This window comes from Staurois parvus, unplaced genomic scaffold (genome assembly GCF_062004578.1).
Source record: "Staurois parvus isolate SC_StPar_1 unplaced genomic scaffold, SC_StPar_1.0 ptg001192l, whole genome shotgun sequence".
NCBI lineage: Eukaryota > Metazoa > Chordata > Amphibia > Anura > Ranidae > Staurois > Staurois parvus.
The window spans coordinates 1,396,331-1,413,531 of NW_028318988.1; the positions used below are offsets into that span (position 1 = coordinate 1,396,331).

General features: G+C 39.5%; 1 pseudogene; it reads right to left on the minus strand.

Moving 5' to 3' along the window:
* Window positions 1-14,485: 14,485 nt before the first annotated feature.
* On the minus strand, window positions 14,486-15,662 carry LOC149438377 (olfactory receptor 51E1-like; annotated as a pseudogene).
* Between the last annotated feature and the right edge of the window lie 1,539 nt (window positions 15,663-17,201).

Here is a 17,201-nt window from a genome sequence, read left to right on the forward strand (position 1 = left end):
ACAGCTCTTACTGTGAAGAAACATTTATTTTCCTCCAGATGTAAAGAGTGCCCCCTTGTCCTCTGTGATGACCTCAGGGTGAATAACTCTACACCAAGTTCACTATATGAACCACTGATGTATATATACATGGAGATCACATCCCCCCTTATGTATTATACATGGAGATCACATCCCCCCTTATGTATTATACATGGAGATCATATCCCCCCTTATGTATTATATATGGAGATCATATCCCCCCCTTATGTATTATACATGATGATCATATTCCCCCTTATGTATTATACATGGAGATCATATCCCCCCTTATGTATTATACATGGAGATCATATCCCCCCTTATATATTATACAAGGAGATCATATCCCCCCCTTATGTATTATACATGGTGATCATATCCCCCCTTATGTATTATACATGGAGATCATATCCCCCCTTATGTATTATACATGCTGATCATATCCCCCTTATGTATTATACTTGGAGATCATATCCCCCCTTATGTTTTATACATGGAAATCATATCCCCCTTATGTATTATACTTGGAGATCATATCCCCCCTTATGTATTATACATGGAGATCATATCCCCCCTTATGTATTATATATGGAGATCATATCCCCCCTTATGTATTATACATGGAGATCATATCCCCTCTTATGTATTATACATGGAGATCATATCCCCCCTTATGTATTATACATGGTGATCATATCCCCCTTATGTATTATACATGGAGATCATATCCCCCCTTATGTTTTATACATGGAAATCATATCCCCCTTATGTATTATACATGGAGATCATACCCCCCTTATGTATTATACATGTAGATATTATCCCCCTTATGTATTATACATGGAGATCATATCCCCTCTTATGTATTATACAAGGAGATCATATCCCCCCCTTATGTATTATACATGGAGATCATATCCCCCCTTATATATTATACATGTAGATAATATCCCCCCTTATGTATTATACATGGAGATCACATCCCCCCTTATGTATTATACATGGTGATCATATCCCCCCCCTTATGTATTATACATGAAGATCATATCCCCCCTTATGTATTATACATGGAGATCATATCCCCCCTTATGTATTATACATGGAGATCATATCCCCCCTTATGTATTATACATGGTGATCATATCCCCCTTATGTATTATACATGGAGATCATATCCCCCCCTTATGTATTATACATGGGGATTATATCCCCCCTTATGTATTATACATGGAGATCATATCCCCCTTATGTATTATACATAGAGATCATATCCCCCCTTATGTATTATACATGGAGATCATATCCCCCCTTATGTATTATACATGGTGATCATATCCCCCTTATGTAGGATACATGGAGATCATACCCCCCCTTATGTATTATACATGGTGATCATATCCCCCCTTATGTATTATACATGGAGATCATATCCCCCTTATGTATTATACATGGTGATCATATCCCCCCTTATGTATTATACATGGAGATCATATCCCCCTTATGTATTATACATGGAGATCATATCCCCCCTTATGTATTATACATAGAGATCATATCCCCCCTTATGTATTATACATGGAGATCATATCCCCCCTTATGTATTATACATGGAGATCATATCCCCCTTATGTATTATACATGGAGATCATATCCCCCCTTATGTATTATACATGCTGATCATATCCTCCCTTATGTATTATACATGGAGATCATATCCCCCTTATGTATTATACATGAAGATCATATCCCCCCTTATGTATTATACATGGAGATCATATCCCCCTTATGTATTATACATGGAGATCATATCCCCCTTATGTATTATACATGGAGATCATATCCCCCCTTATGTATTATATATGGAGATCATATCCCCCCTTATGTATTATACATGGAGATCATATCCCCCCTTATGTATTATACATGGAGATCATATCCCCCCTTATGTATTATACATGGAGATCATATCCCCCCTTAAGTATTATACATGGAGATCATATCTCCCTTATGTATTTATACATGGAGATCATATCCCCCCTTATGTATTATACATGGAGATCATATCCCCCCTTAAGTATTATACATGGAGATCATATCCCCCCTTATGTATTATACACGTTGATCATATCCCCCTTTATGTATTATACATGGAGATCATATCCCCCCTTATGTATTATACATGGTGATCATATCCCCCTTATGTATTATACATGGAGATCATATCCCCCCCTTATGTATTATACATGGGGATTATATCCCCCCTTATGTATTATACATGGAGATCATATCCCCCTTATGTATTATACATAGAGATCATATCCCCCCTTATGTATTATACATGGAGATCATATCCCCCCTTATGTATTATACATGGTGATCATATCCCCCTTATGTAGGATACATGGAGATCATATCCCCCCTTATGTATTATACATGGAGATCATATCCCCCTTTATGTATTATACATGGTGATCATATCCCCCTTATGTATTATACATGGAGATCATATCCCCCTTATGTATTATACATGGAGATCATATCCCCCCTTATGTATTATACATGGTGATCATATCCCCCCTTATGTATTATACATGAAGATCATATCCCCCTTATGTATTATACATGGTGATCATATCCCCCCTTATGTATTATACATGGAGATCATATCCCCCTTATGTATTATACATGGAGATCATATCCCCCCTTATGTATTATACATAGAGATCATATCCCCCCTTATGTATTATACATGGAGATCATATCCCCCTTATGTATTATACATGGTGATCATATCCCCCTTATGTATTATACATGGTGATCATATCCCCCCTTATGTATTATACATGCTGATCATATCCTCCCTTATGTATTATACATGGAGATCATATCCCCCCTTATGTATTATACATGGTGATCATATCCCCCCTTATGTATTATACATGGAGATCATATCCCCCTTATGTATTATACATGGAGATCATATCCCCCTTATGTATTATACATGGAGATCATATCCCCCCTTATGTATTATATATGGAGATCATATCCCCCTTATGTATTATACATGGTGATTATATCCCCCCTTATGTATTATACATGGTGATCATATCCCCCTTATGTATTATACATGGAGATCATATCCCCCCTTATGTATTATATATGGAGATCATATCCCCCCTTATGTATTATACATGGAGATCATATCCCCTCTTATGTATTATACATGGAGATCATATCCCCCTTATGTATTATACATGGTGATCATATCCCCCTTATGTATTATACATGGAGATCATATCCCCCCTTATGTTTTATACATGGAAATCATATCCCCCTTATGTATTATACATGGAGATCATACCCCCCTTATGTATTATACATGTAGATATTATCCCCCTTATGTATTATACATGGAGATTATATCCCCTCTTATGTATTATACAAGGAGATCATATCCCCCCCTTATGTATTATACATGGAGATCATATCCCCCCTTATATATTATACATGTAGATAATATCCCCCCTTATGTATTATACATGGAGATCACATCCCCCCTTATGTATTATACATGGTGATCATATCCCCCCCCTTATGTATTATACATGAAGATCATATCCCCCCTTATGTATTATACATGGAGATCATATCCCCCCTTATGTATTATACATGGAGATCATATCCCCCCTTATGTATTATACATGGAGATCATATCCCCCCTTATGTATTATACATGGTGATCATATCCCCCTTATGTATTATACATGGAGATCATATCCCCCCCTTATGTATTATACATGGGGATTATATCCCCCCTTATGTATTATACATGGAGATCATATCCCCCTTATGTGTTATACATAGAGATCATATCCCCCCTTATGTATTATACATGGAGATCATATCCCCCCTTATGTATTATACATGGTGATCATATCCCCCTTATGTATTATACATGGAGATCATATCCCCCTTATGTATTATACATGGAGATCATATCCCCCCTTACGTATTATACATGGTGATCATATCCCCCTTATGTATTATACATGGAGATCATATCCCCCTTATGTATTATACATGGTGATCATATCCCCCCTTATGTATTATACATGGAGATCATATCCCCCTTATGTATTATACATGGAGATCATATCCCCCCTTATGTATTGTACATAGAGATCATATCCCCCCTTATGTATTATACATGGAGATCATATCCCCCTTATGTATTATACATGGAGATCATATCCCCCTTATGTATTATACATGGAGATCATATTCCCCCTTATGTATTATACATGCTGATCATATCCTCCCTTATGTATTATACATGGAGATCATATCCCCCTTATGTATTATACATGAAGATCATATCCCCCCTTATGTATTATACATGGAGATCATATCCCCCTTATGTATTATACATGGAGATCATATCCCCCTTATGTATTATACATGGAGATCATATCCCCCCTTATGTATTATATATGGAGATCATATCCCCCCTTATGTATTATACATGGAGATCATATCCCCCCTTATGTATTATACATGGAGATCATATCCCCCCTTATGTATTATACATGGAGATCATATCCCCCCTTAAGTATTATACATGGAGTTCATATCTCCCTTATGTATTTATACATGGAGATCATATCCCCCCTTATGTATTATACATGGAGATCATATCCCCCTTAAGTATTATACATGGAGATCATATCCCCCCTTATGTATTATACACGTTGATCATATCCCCCCTTATGTATTATACATGGAGATCATATCCCCCCTTATGTATTATACATGGTGATCATATCCCCCTTATGTATTATACATGGAGATCATATCCCCCCCTTATGTATTATACATGGGGATTATATCCCCCCTTATGTATTATACATGGAGATCATATCCCCCTTATGTATTATACATAGAGATCATATCCCCCCTTATGTATTATACATGGAGATCATATCCCCCTTATGTATTATACATGGAGATCATATCCCCCCTTATGTATTATACATGGTGATCATATCCCCCTTATGTAGGATACATGGAGATCATATCCCCCCTTATGTATTATACATGGAGATCATATCCCCCTTTATGTATTATACATGGTGATCATATCCCCCTTATGTATTATACATGGAGATCATATCCCCCTTATGTATTATACATGGAGATCATATCCCCCCTTATGTATTATACATAAAGATCATATCCCCCCTTATGTATTATACATGGAGATCATATCCCCCTTATGTATTATACATGGTGATCATATCCCCCTTATGTATTATACATGGAGATCATATCCCCCTTATGTATTATACATGGTGATCATATCCCCCCTTATGTATTATACATGCTGATCATATCCTCCCTTATGTATTATACATGGAGATCATATCCCCCCTTATGTATTATACATGGTGATCATATCCCCCCTTATGTATTATACATGGAGATCATATCCCTCTTATGTATTATACATGAAGATCATATCCCCCTTATGTATTATACATGGAGATCATATCCCCCTTATGTATTATACATGGAGATCATATCCCCCCTTATGTATTATACATGGAGATCATATCCCCCCTTATGTATTATACATGGAGATCATATCCCCCCTTATGTATTATAAATGGAGATCATATCCCCCCTTATGTATTATACATGGAGATCATATCCCCCCTTAAGTATTATACATGGAGATCATATCCCCCCTTATGTATTATACACGTTGATCATATCCCCCCTTATGTATTATACATGGAGATCATATCCCCCCTTATGTATTATACATGGTGATCATATCCCCCTTATGTATTATACATGGAGATCATATCCCCCCCTTATGTATTATACATGGAGATCATATCCCCCCTTATGTATTATACATGGTGATCATATCCCCCTTATGTATTATACATGGAGATCATATCCCCCCTTATGTATTATACATGGAGATCATATCCCCCTTATGTATTACACATGGAGATCATATCCCCCCTTATGTATTATACATGGAGATCATATCCCCTCTTAATCTCCTCTTCTCAAGAGAGAATAAATTCAGTTCCTCCAATCTTTCCTCATAGCAGATCTCCTCCATGCCTCTTTAGTTGCCCTTCTCTGTACTTTCTCCAGTTCCTCAATGTTCTTTTTGTGAATTGGTGCCCAAAACTGAACTGCATATTCCAGATGAGGTCTTACTAATGATTTGTACCGGGGTAATATGATATCTCTCTCTCAGATGTCTATACCTCCTTTAATACACCAGTATTATTAATACTAATGATACAATGGCTCCCGCTGCTGTCTCAGCCAATTAGGAGAGGGAGTCCCGGCATAGACTCTAGTGCACATCGCTGGATCAAGGGGGGGCTTTGGTGAGTATTAAGGGGGCTGGGAGGACTGCTGCACACAGAAAGTTTTTTACCTTCATGCATTCTATAAAAAACCTTGAGCCTTTACAACCACTTTAAAGTGCAATTTCTTGGAGGGGGCTAACAGTTTGTTTTCAAAAGGCTATTCTTTTCGAGAAGGGGGCAGTGGGACCTTCATATGCTGTGCGGTACTGTAATTAAATATATATATATACTTTTTTTTCACTACAGCCGAGCATATAAAGGTCTGTTTTTGGAACAGCCCACTGTCTGTAAAAAAATGGTTTAAAAAAAATGAAAAAGAAATGCCAATTGGGAAATCCAGCCCTGCCTAAACAAATGTAGTTTTAGGAGATACTGCACTATGGTGGTCCCTTCTGTTTTTTACCCTCTTTAGTGAGCACATTATTCAGGAGCGGTGAGATGCCTTCTCCATGACCAGAGGTTTTATGGCTGCAGGGCAGTCATGTTCATTATGAAATCTGTGCGGGATCCAACATTCTGGTAAAGATCTTAGTGATCCTTTTGGTGGAAGGGCTCTGAGGCACTTCTCCTTCCTCCTGTGGTGGTTTATTTTGTGCACCATCTCAACAGTTGATCACTTCTTTGGGACATTTACATTGATTGAATAATTTATTCATTTTGGACGATTTACTTATTTCCTGTGTTTTGTGTATTATACTGATTGATTAACAATTTTCACTTTGTTTTTGCATTTTTTATTGCACATGCACTTTATTGGATTATGCTTTGCACTTTAAATCTGTTGAGTATTGAGTATATCTGTTAATATCTATCTATCTATCTATCTATCTATCTATCTATCTATCTATATCTATCTATCTATATCTATCTATCTATCTATCTATCTATCTATCTATCTATCTATCTATCTATCTATCATCTATCTCTCTATCTATCTATCATCTATCTATCTATCTATCTATCTATCATCTATCTCTCTATCTATCTATCATCTATCTATCTATCTATCTATCTATCTATCTACCTATCTATCCATTCAGTCGTATCTGACCCTTGGCGATTGCGTGGACCATCACTCGTAAGCGACTTTATCCATGAATCCTCTTAGCAATTATGTTTACAGGGTAGGTTGCCAGGTCTCTCCCCAACCCCTACCATGCAGGAGATCCTTGGTTGAGTGTTCATTTCCAGTATATGCACATTTTGTATTTAGATTCATGTTGTAATGTCTTTGCTAATACGTACCTAGAAATATATATTCCTCCAATAATATAACTCTGTGATCAAGCCCCGGTTGGCGGGGTGAAACGCGTCCAATGGCAAGGCCGACATGGCGGCTGAGGCCATTCCTTCCTACACAGAACCACACAGGTGTCTCCTTTCTTCTCCCTTTTGTGAGTTACTAGATTGACATTTGGATGCTGCTCCCCTGCACATGTCAGTGAGGTGATTCATAAATCAGCTTTTGAGTGGCGCCACAACGCTTCACATGTCAGGAATATATATTGATTGATAAATTTCTTTGCACATGAACTTTGTGTGAATATATTGATTTATTAAGCATTTAAAGGGGTAGCACACCCATTTTAGGTGCTCTATTGCAGGAGTCACCAAACTTTCTAAACAAAGGGCCAGTTTACTGTTCTTCAAACTTTAGGAGGGCCATACTGTGGCCAGTTGGAGTAGAAGATGTCTTGGTGTCAGTGGTAGTAAACAGTGTCCCCCTCGTTGGTGTCAGTGAGAGGAATAGTGCACCATCGTTGGTGCCAGTGGGAGAAATAGTGCCCCGTTTTTGGTGTCAGTTGGAGGAATAGCGCCACATCATTGGTGTCAGTGGAAGGAATAGTGCCCCATCATTGGTGTCAGTGGAAGGAATAGTGCCCCTTCTTTGGTGTCAGTAGAAGGAATAGTGCCACATCATTGGTGTCAGTGGAAGGAATAGTGCCCCATCATTGGTATCAGTGGAAGGAATAGTGCCCCATCATTGGTGTCAGTGGAAGGAATAGTGCCCCTTCTTTGGTGTCAGTAGAGGGAATAGTGCCACATCATTGGTGTCAGTGGTAGGAATAGTGCCCCATTGTTGGTGTAAGTGGATGGAATAGTGCTCCATCATTGGTGTCAGTGGAAGAAACAGTTCCCCCTTCTAGGTGTCAGGGGCAGGAACTATGCTCCACCATTGCTGACAGTGGGGGGAATAATGGCACAAGGGCCAGATGAAAGCAAGCAAAGGGCCGCATCCAGCCCTCGGGCCGTAGTCTGGAGACCACTGTTCTACTGTATAATGGAATGCAGACCAGGTTGGAAAAACGAGACTCTAGATCCCACTCTGTTGTTCCTGGATTGGATGAAAAGTACCCTCCGAACTCTGATGTTCAGATAATGATCAGGCGTATCCTGGTGAAAACTAAGATTCCTCCCTTGTCATGGTCCTGTTGTACACTTCCCAACTTTGTAACTTGAGAGTGAGGGATACTTTGGAAAGTAGAAGACAGGTGGTGCACTTAGCATGCTGTGTTGAAAATGGGTGTGGCTAAATGGCACTGACTATTGGGCGTGGCTTAAAGAAGCATGGTTAAGAAGAGTCTGGGACCACACTGTACACACTGTTACATACCCTGTGCCTACTACATACTCCAGAATGATTGTGCTATGAGTGATAGTTTCATATTAATCCCAAAGGATAAGAAAAATTACTCAAAGAGCTAACACTTTCTGTGATATATTATTGATACATTCACTGTTCCTTTAGACATAAGTAAGAGAGATAGCACAAAAGTCTTTGCTGAATGAAGTTAAATACTTGACTTAGTATAAATTTCATAGGGAAAGTAATTTTAATATTTTACATTTAATATAATTTATATTACATTCATTTTTAATGCTTTGGGTTATTAGTTCACTCAAAAGAAAGCTGTTTGTCTTCAGACTCTCTCAGATTGGAACTCCTTTAGGATCCATCAATATGTACATTTTAGCAGCACAGAGGTGATGGGGGAGGGTCACTGCAGTGGCTTGTTCAGTGGAGTGTACATTTTGAGATGAGCTATTTAGCTCCGTCAACAGCAGATTGTTTTGTTTTCTGCAAAGCAGGAGTAGCACTACCCACTTAGGAGTTACTGAAGATTTGGTCCCCCTCTGGTTCTGCACAGCCAGCAACACACATTTCCTTCCAGACTTGCACTCCAGAGACAGTAAGCAGTCCTTGTTTTTTTGGATTTTATTAGGGGATCTGAACCTGGATGGGGATAACGGGTACATGGGATGCCCAAGAAACTGTTAAACAGAGAACAAATTCCCGAAACTATGTACAAGTGCTCATAAGGTTTTCTCTTCCTTGGAGAGCTATCCAGCCTCTCCTGGTGTACCACCTCAAACCCCAGATAGTTATCCTCTATCCAGCTGTCTAGAGGAATCCTTGGACTAGGGGATCCAGATTCTGCTGCTTTAATGTACAGTACAGCTGGGGGCTAGTTAGGTTTCCTACCCAAATGACCTCTCCCCTACTCTGGTCCAGAGGGTGTAGAAGTACTCACTGTCCCTCTTCTGCAAGCTGAAGGTTGGTAGCAGCCTTCAGACCTCCTGGTAGACTGGCTCCTTACTTAGCTCCACAGCTGGTCCTCTCAGGGGACCAGTGAGGTTCAGTTTTACCTCTGTCCTAATCCTTCCTGGAGGCAGGTCCTTACCCTAGGCCCCCTCCCAGGCTTCACACTCTGTTTCTTGCTATCACATCTTCCACCCGAACTTTCCCTGCTACTGAGCAGGCTTCTCTATGCTTAAGGGCTGTCCAAATCCCATGTCAAGCTTCCTGCTTGGGGATTGGTTGGGGTCCCCCCAAGCACACAGATCAGCCACTCCCCACCCCCACCCACTGAGTTCTAGAGACTTCTCCAAGTCTCTAGATCAGGTTCAGGTATCAGAGAGCTGATCTGCAGAGCCTCTCAGCCCCAACCCAAATTTGTCCCCTCTGAACAACAACATAAGAAATACAAGAAATGTGTTTTGCCCGGTCACTCACTTTCTCTTTAAAAATGGTGCATATTGTATGTTCTATTTGTGGTCAAACATTCGAACCTAATGAATGTTCGACCATGAACTTTAAGTTCAATGCAAGTCTATGGGACTTGAACTTGTAAATTCAAAAGTGCCCATTTTAGAGGCTTATGTACATGTTATTGGCCATGAAAGGGGTATGGGGACTCCGGTACTGCACTGAGAGACATGAATCAGTGAAAAAAAAAATGTTTTTTTCAAAAAGTGCCATTTTTAAAGGGACAGCCATTTTGCATTGCTTAAAGTAAAAAAAATGTACAAAGAACCTGCTGAAGCAGGACTGAAATCATTAAAAAAAATAAAATTTTTATTAAAAAAAAAGTGTCCCCCCCCAATTTATACCAGACCCTCCTAAGGTTAGGAGTGACCCCACAGTAAAAAATTCAAAAAAGTGAATGGGGTTCACCCTACAAGCCATATCAGGCTCTTTAGGTCTGGTAGGACTTTTAAGGAGAAACCCAGGGAAAAAGTGTTGAGTCCCCCCTAAATTCCTACCAGACCCTTGATTCGAACACAGGCCCGACAGGGCAGGAAATTGGGGAACAAGTAAGTGCCAGTGTCTCCAAGCCAATGGGTACAAGGGCCTCTTTCTCACAACGCTGGCCCGGTGGTTGTGGGGGTCTGCGGGCAGTGGGCAGGGTACCCCTTTAAATAAGGGGGCACCCTGATGCTGCCCCCCCTTGTGAATAAGTAAGGAATACTTGTACCTACATCCAATCACTAAAGGTTTAAATCCAGTAAAAAATAAATACACCAGACTTTTGAAAAAATCCCTTTATTGAACAAAAACAAAACAACAGTGTTTGACAAGTCCTTTATTTAAAAAAAGCCAAAAAAATTGTTCCATTGTTGTAATCCATCATCAATCATGGCATCCAGTGTTGTTATGATGACGACAACTTGCTAAGATTAAAAAAAAAAAAATGACGTCCACCGACCCGTCTGCACTCACCGAGCACTCACTGCAATCTGACATTTGCCAGTCAACAACCAGTAAACAATTCAGCAAAGCTATTGGTGATGTCATCACTAGGTCCGTCCAATTGTGCTGTGATTGGCCAAAACATTGCAGCTGACCTGTGGTCAGGTGCATTGCCTTGGTCAATCACAGTGCACTGTGAGAAATCAGTGCATTGTGGGGAGTGGCGGGCAAACAGTCCGCCAAACGCCCTTCAATTTGTGTGTTCGGTGTTACATTTGACTGGAACGTTAAGCCCATCCCCACTATATATTATCAATTCTCCAAGGAGATGCAACATTTAAGCACAACTGTATGTACCTGAGTAAGTTTCAACACCATCCAACACCAGGAATTTAAGGAGGCCACAGATGGATCAAATCTCAGCTGGTTTAGCAGGGACCAGATGAGATTTGCTCTATCTTTGAGCAGGCTGGTTGTACCCAAGTTGATCCATCGATTGACTTCAGTATAATCAGCCTGTTGGATTTTTTACATACGATTACTGATGGTGGCTATAGCTGCTGGAAATAATCATTGTGTTCTGCTGGCCAGAAGACTCCCTTCCAGAAAAACACAATAGTCCTGCGGGACTGACTGTGTTGATGGGAAAATCAAGCTATTTTCTTTCCTTCCATTCATGGTGGAAGGAAAAAAAATGGAATCCTCTATGGCTTGTCTTACTCAGGGGGGTCTCTTGCAGTGGGATGGCAGTAAAGGATCATGGATCATTGCGTATGTGAGGGGGTACCTTGCCATAGATGAGCTATCAGGAGGCCCTGCCACTTTGCTCTAAATGAGCAGATGACAGAGCCTTTTTAACTAACCCTTTAAAACCTATTCCTAACCTTAATTTAAAAAAAAGAACCTTAGCCCTAACCTACCTTACCCCTTAAGAGCACAAACCTCCAAGATAACCCCTTTCTACATTTTTACCTTGTCCTGAAGCCATTGCCCCAATCAGCACACCATCAAATATTACAGATTAACCTATGAACCCCACATACACTGAGCACATTGTATTATGTACCCTATTACACTCTGCAGCATGCACCCCAATACATTCAGCCAATATGTGTGACCCTGTTTCCCATTTGGTTTGGTTAAAAATTGCCTAATAATCATTGTGCTCTTTTAAATGCATGCACCTTGGCCCTTTACTGCTCACTAACTGGCATCTTTATTAGGTATACCTTGCTAGGGCTCGGAAAATATCCATCACACCATTGCACCACCACCACACATCCAAACTGTTGATACAAGGCACGATGGATCCATGGCTTCGTGTTGTTGATGAAAATTCTGACCCTAAATGGTGTGGCAACCAGTCTGCCTATTCTCCTCTGACATCAGCAAGGCATTTCCGTCCACACAACTGCCGCTCACTGGATATTTTCTCTTTTTTGGACCATTCTCTGTAACCCCTAGAGACGGTTGTGCTTAAAAGCCCAGTAAATCAGCAGTTTTTTAATACTTAGACCAGCACGTCTGGCATCAACAACCATGCCACATTCAGAGTCACCTAAATCTCCTTTCTTCCCCATTCTGATGCTCGGTTTGAACTTCCTCACCACGTCTACATGCTCAAATGTATTGATTTGCTGCCATGTGATCAGATGATTAGCCAATTGTTTTACCAAGAAATTTAACATGTGTACCTAATAAAGTGGCTGGTGAGTGCATATGCCATACCACCTTGAAGTAGCCAGTGATGAACAAATTGCTGCTCATGAGAGAGTAAAGCAGAAGACTGGCTAGCCTCTGACTGTAAACTAAGTACCGGTCAAATGGATGATAGTCGACTGTCAAAGGGGATGTTGTTGGCTGTGAATGAGGGAGGTAAGTGGCTGTAAAAGTGCTACTGGCTGTGACTAGAACTATTAAACTCTTAAAGAAGTGTTTGCAATGACACTACGTCAAAAACTAGATAGAATACAACCCTAGAAATGCCATTGGTAGGAAAGGGATCGTATAGGTAAATGTTAGTATAGAGCTGTTGCTAAGCTTTTTCAACAACTAGGTTTATTACACTAGTGCACCGAGAATAGGGAGTCAGGTATAACAAGTACAGGATAAATGAAATTTTATTAGAAAGAACACAGTCTTTCATATTCTGCATATATTTCTAAACTCTCTGGGTCCCTTTCCACAGGGCTGCACTTACTGGGCACAAACATAGGACATGACTTGACGATTAAGGTTCAAGTGGTATCTCAATCTTCATATTCCAAGGATAACATAGAGGGGTTCATGTGTTTACTTTCCACTCAACCAGTCACTCATCACCTCTCTTGGGGGGGGGGAGAGTTGCAGTTTCCTGTAGGCCCAAAAGAGAACATCTCTTGCAGCCAGTAGGGAAAGTTCTTGCAGCACTCCAATCCGTAGGGCAAAAGGATTAGGAGAAAGATAGTTCTCTTTATAGCACCTGGCAAAAACTTAAGTGAAAAGACCATGTGCTTGGTCTGTAAGTATCTGTAATATTTAATACCTTAGCAGCCAGCTTTCCAGGCCATCCAAGCTTGCTGATTGACAATAAACACCAATAACACAGAATGGCACTTCTCTAACACACCTGGAAGGAGCAAACTCAAGCAGCAAGTGACTGAGATGGCACAGTCCATGCCTACAGAACATGAACAGGTTCACTCCAACAAGTTGAAAAGGAGAAGAAGCTCCTCGAAGTGCAGCATAACACATTATTGAACATAAAAGGTAGAAACCCTCACATTTATGAGGTAAAAGTAATGCATGGTATAATGGTATGATGTAACATCGGACAGGGGAGTGTAGTCATCCATGTAACTGAGCTGTCATTGGTACAAGGTCTCAGAGTGCCGCTGGAGCAGCATGGTGGCTGGAAGGGAGACATAAATGCCTCATAAATGTGAGTGTTCCTACCTTTTATCTTCAATAAAATGTTATGCTGCACTTAGAGGCGCTTCTTCTCCTTCTCATTCTAACAGAGTCTGCTACAGTACGTCTGGGAGCTTGCCCTTTGTGCCATATGGGCCCCCCACCACAGTCACCCTAACCATCATTACCCACCACCAGGTCTATCCAGGATTCAGTTCTTGCGCTGATTACCTCTCTTCATTACCACCACCTCACACCAGGATAGCCCAGGACCTTGAGCAGTTTTGCGCTGATCACCTCCCTTCATTTTCTTCACTCCAACAAGTTGGACTACAGCCCTCTCTTTTCTACAGAATCCCAAAAAGGTAAAAGGAAATTTGGAAAAATAAAACATCTCTACAATCGTAAGACCGCTATTGAAAAAAAAATGATTTTATTATTTTGTCCTGACACCAATTTTATGCAGGTTGCGTACAATTTTTCTCTGAGAGCTTTGGTCCTTATCCCATAGATCAGAGGGTTTATAGAAGTAGCTATGCTGGTACCAATCAAAGGTATGATAACATCAACATTTGTTGATACAGAACCCCAGTTTAGCCTGTACCTCAAATTAATGAACAAGAGGGTCACAACATAAATAGAGAAGGCCAATATGTGAGTCATCAATGTATGCAGAGCTTTCTGAGAGGTTTCTGCAGAAAGTTTTAGACAGATGACAACTGTTCTTATGTAACAGAACATTATTATAAGCAAGCAGCCAATCACCAATAACAGGGTCCCAGTCATTCCATATATGACGTTAATTGTTATATCACTACAAGCAAGTGGTTGTAGAGAGAGGATCTCACAAAATACATTGTTGATATTTACCATACAAAAAGATAGTCTTGATGTCAACAATACACTCACAGTTATTATCACCACATTGAAAACATATATGGCAAGTGTTATTTTTTGAGTTGTGTAGTTGGTCATCAGAGTGTGATATCTCAGAGGGTGGCCTACAGCCAGATATCGATCATATGCCATTACCGTAAAAGTAAACATTTCAACAAAAGCAGAAAGCTGGATACAGAAAGATTGACAGAGACATCCTGCAAGTGAGATGGTTGAGCATCCAGACAACAAGTCAATGGCCAGCTTGGGAAAATATGATGAGTTTGCAAACGTCACATTCATTACCAAGACACATATAAAAATAAACATAGGTTCATGCAAGTTTTCTCTGTCCAGGTTACATAGACAATCATAGAACTACTAAACAATGTGACTGAAAATAATGCAAGAGCCAAAAGAGCACATACATGTCGATATGACTCAATCTCAATAAGCCCCACCAGAACAAAGTTGGTAATAATTACAGAGACATTCTTGGAAGACAAGCTCATGGTTTGGATTTATGTCTTGCAAAATCAACAATTCCCAAAATGTTCTATTCAGTCTGAATACCGTAAATTTAAAATGTGATTCATAGAGGCCCTGTGGATATTAGTGCAACCTTCATCACATTGCTTTTCTCTTGAATTCAGTTGGACTTTTATAGGTTTCACAAAGCTGTCACCTCACTCACAGTGTCAATGTAGAAACTTTTGCAGTTACCACTTCCAAGTCTTCCCAGTGGACCACAGCTGTTATAGCTTCTGCTGATGGACTAATTAGTGTCAGAAATGTAACAAAGTGATGTGGATTAATTTAACAAGGCTTCCCAATGAGAAAACACATATGGATTGCGAAATATTATCAAACATGAACAGAAAATCAATATTACAAATTATTAATTGAACTGATCTTAGTTTTGCATAATTTTAAAAAAACACATCTCTACTCTTTTGTTGTTTTGATGTTATTGATGATTCAATCATACACAATCATGTATTGGACTCAAAAAAAGGTGAATGGTTTACATCCATTACTTCACCCTAGAACCCACAATATTCTTCAAAATTTGAGACCCTGATGTGTGCAAGCCTTTTTTGTCACCTGGTGACCTCATGAATAGAATTTTTCCAGAATGATTTGTCCTCGGCTTGGATCTTAAGTAGGGATCTATGAATTTTCAAATCTAATAGGCAAGTTATTGTCAAAAAAAGGCATGGAAAGTGGGCACTGCAATGTGGATCATTTAACAAAGTAAAAAAATGTACAGTAGGGGGAAGGATCTTTAAGCGTTACTTCCATGATGACATGGGAAAAACATCAATTATTTAAATTACACTGTATGCTTATTACACTCCTTTGTATGTGATGTTATAATACAGTACAATTTTTATATACAGATCTGGCATCACATGTATTCAGTGTGTAATTGATTAACGTTTACTTTTAGCTTGACTAAATTACAGCAGCAGCCCCTATTTTGATTCATTTCAACTTAGAAAATAAAGGCTTTTATTAGATAGCGTTGGCTGTGACACCTGATTTATTTTATCCAGTAGTAATAGACCTGAATTGACTAATGCAAGTGGCAGCCCAAATAGTTATACAAGTTATAGAAGGGTTTACTTTAAAAAAAAAATAAAACTAAAGCCCCCAACTTTGTACAAATGGGTTAATGCTATACTTTCTGTCCTTTTTCACATGTGCCACATGGCTTTACCTTCAAGGTTTAACCACTTCCCATCTATTATTATTATACAGTATTTATAAACCACCAACAGTTCGCTCAGCGCTGTACATTACAATGGGAGACAGAACATGCGACAGTACAATAACAATACAATGCAATACATGAGGGGTTCGAGGGCCCTGCTCCTTGGAGCTTACAATCTAGGAGATCTATAATCTAAGATCTATAATTAAATCTTTGAATGAGAAGTGAGATATCTATAATTTTTTAGAGCCAGCAATTTGCTTCAATGTAAAAGTAATCCAAGCAGCTATAGAGCCACTGGATTACTTTTACAGGCAATGGAAGGGGAGGGGCTCCC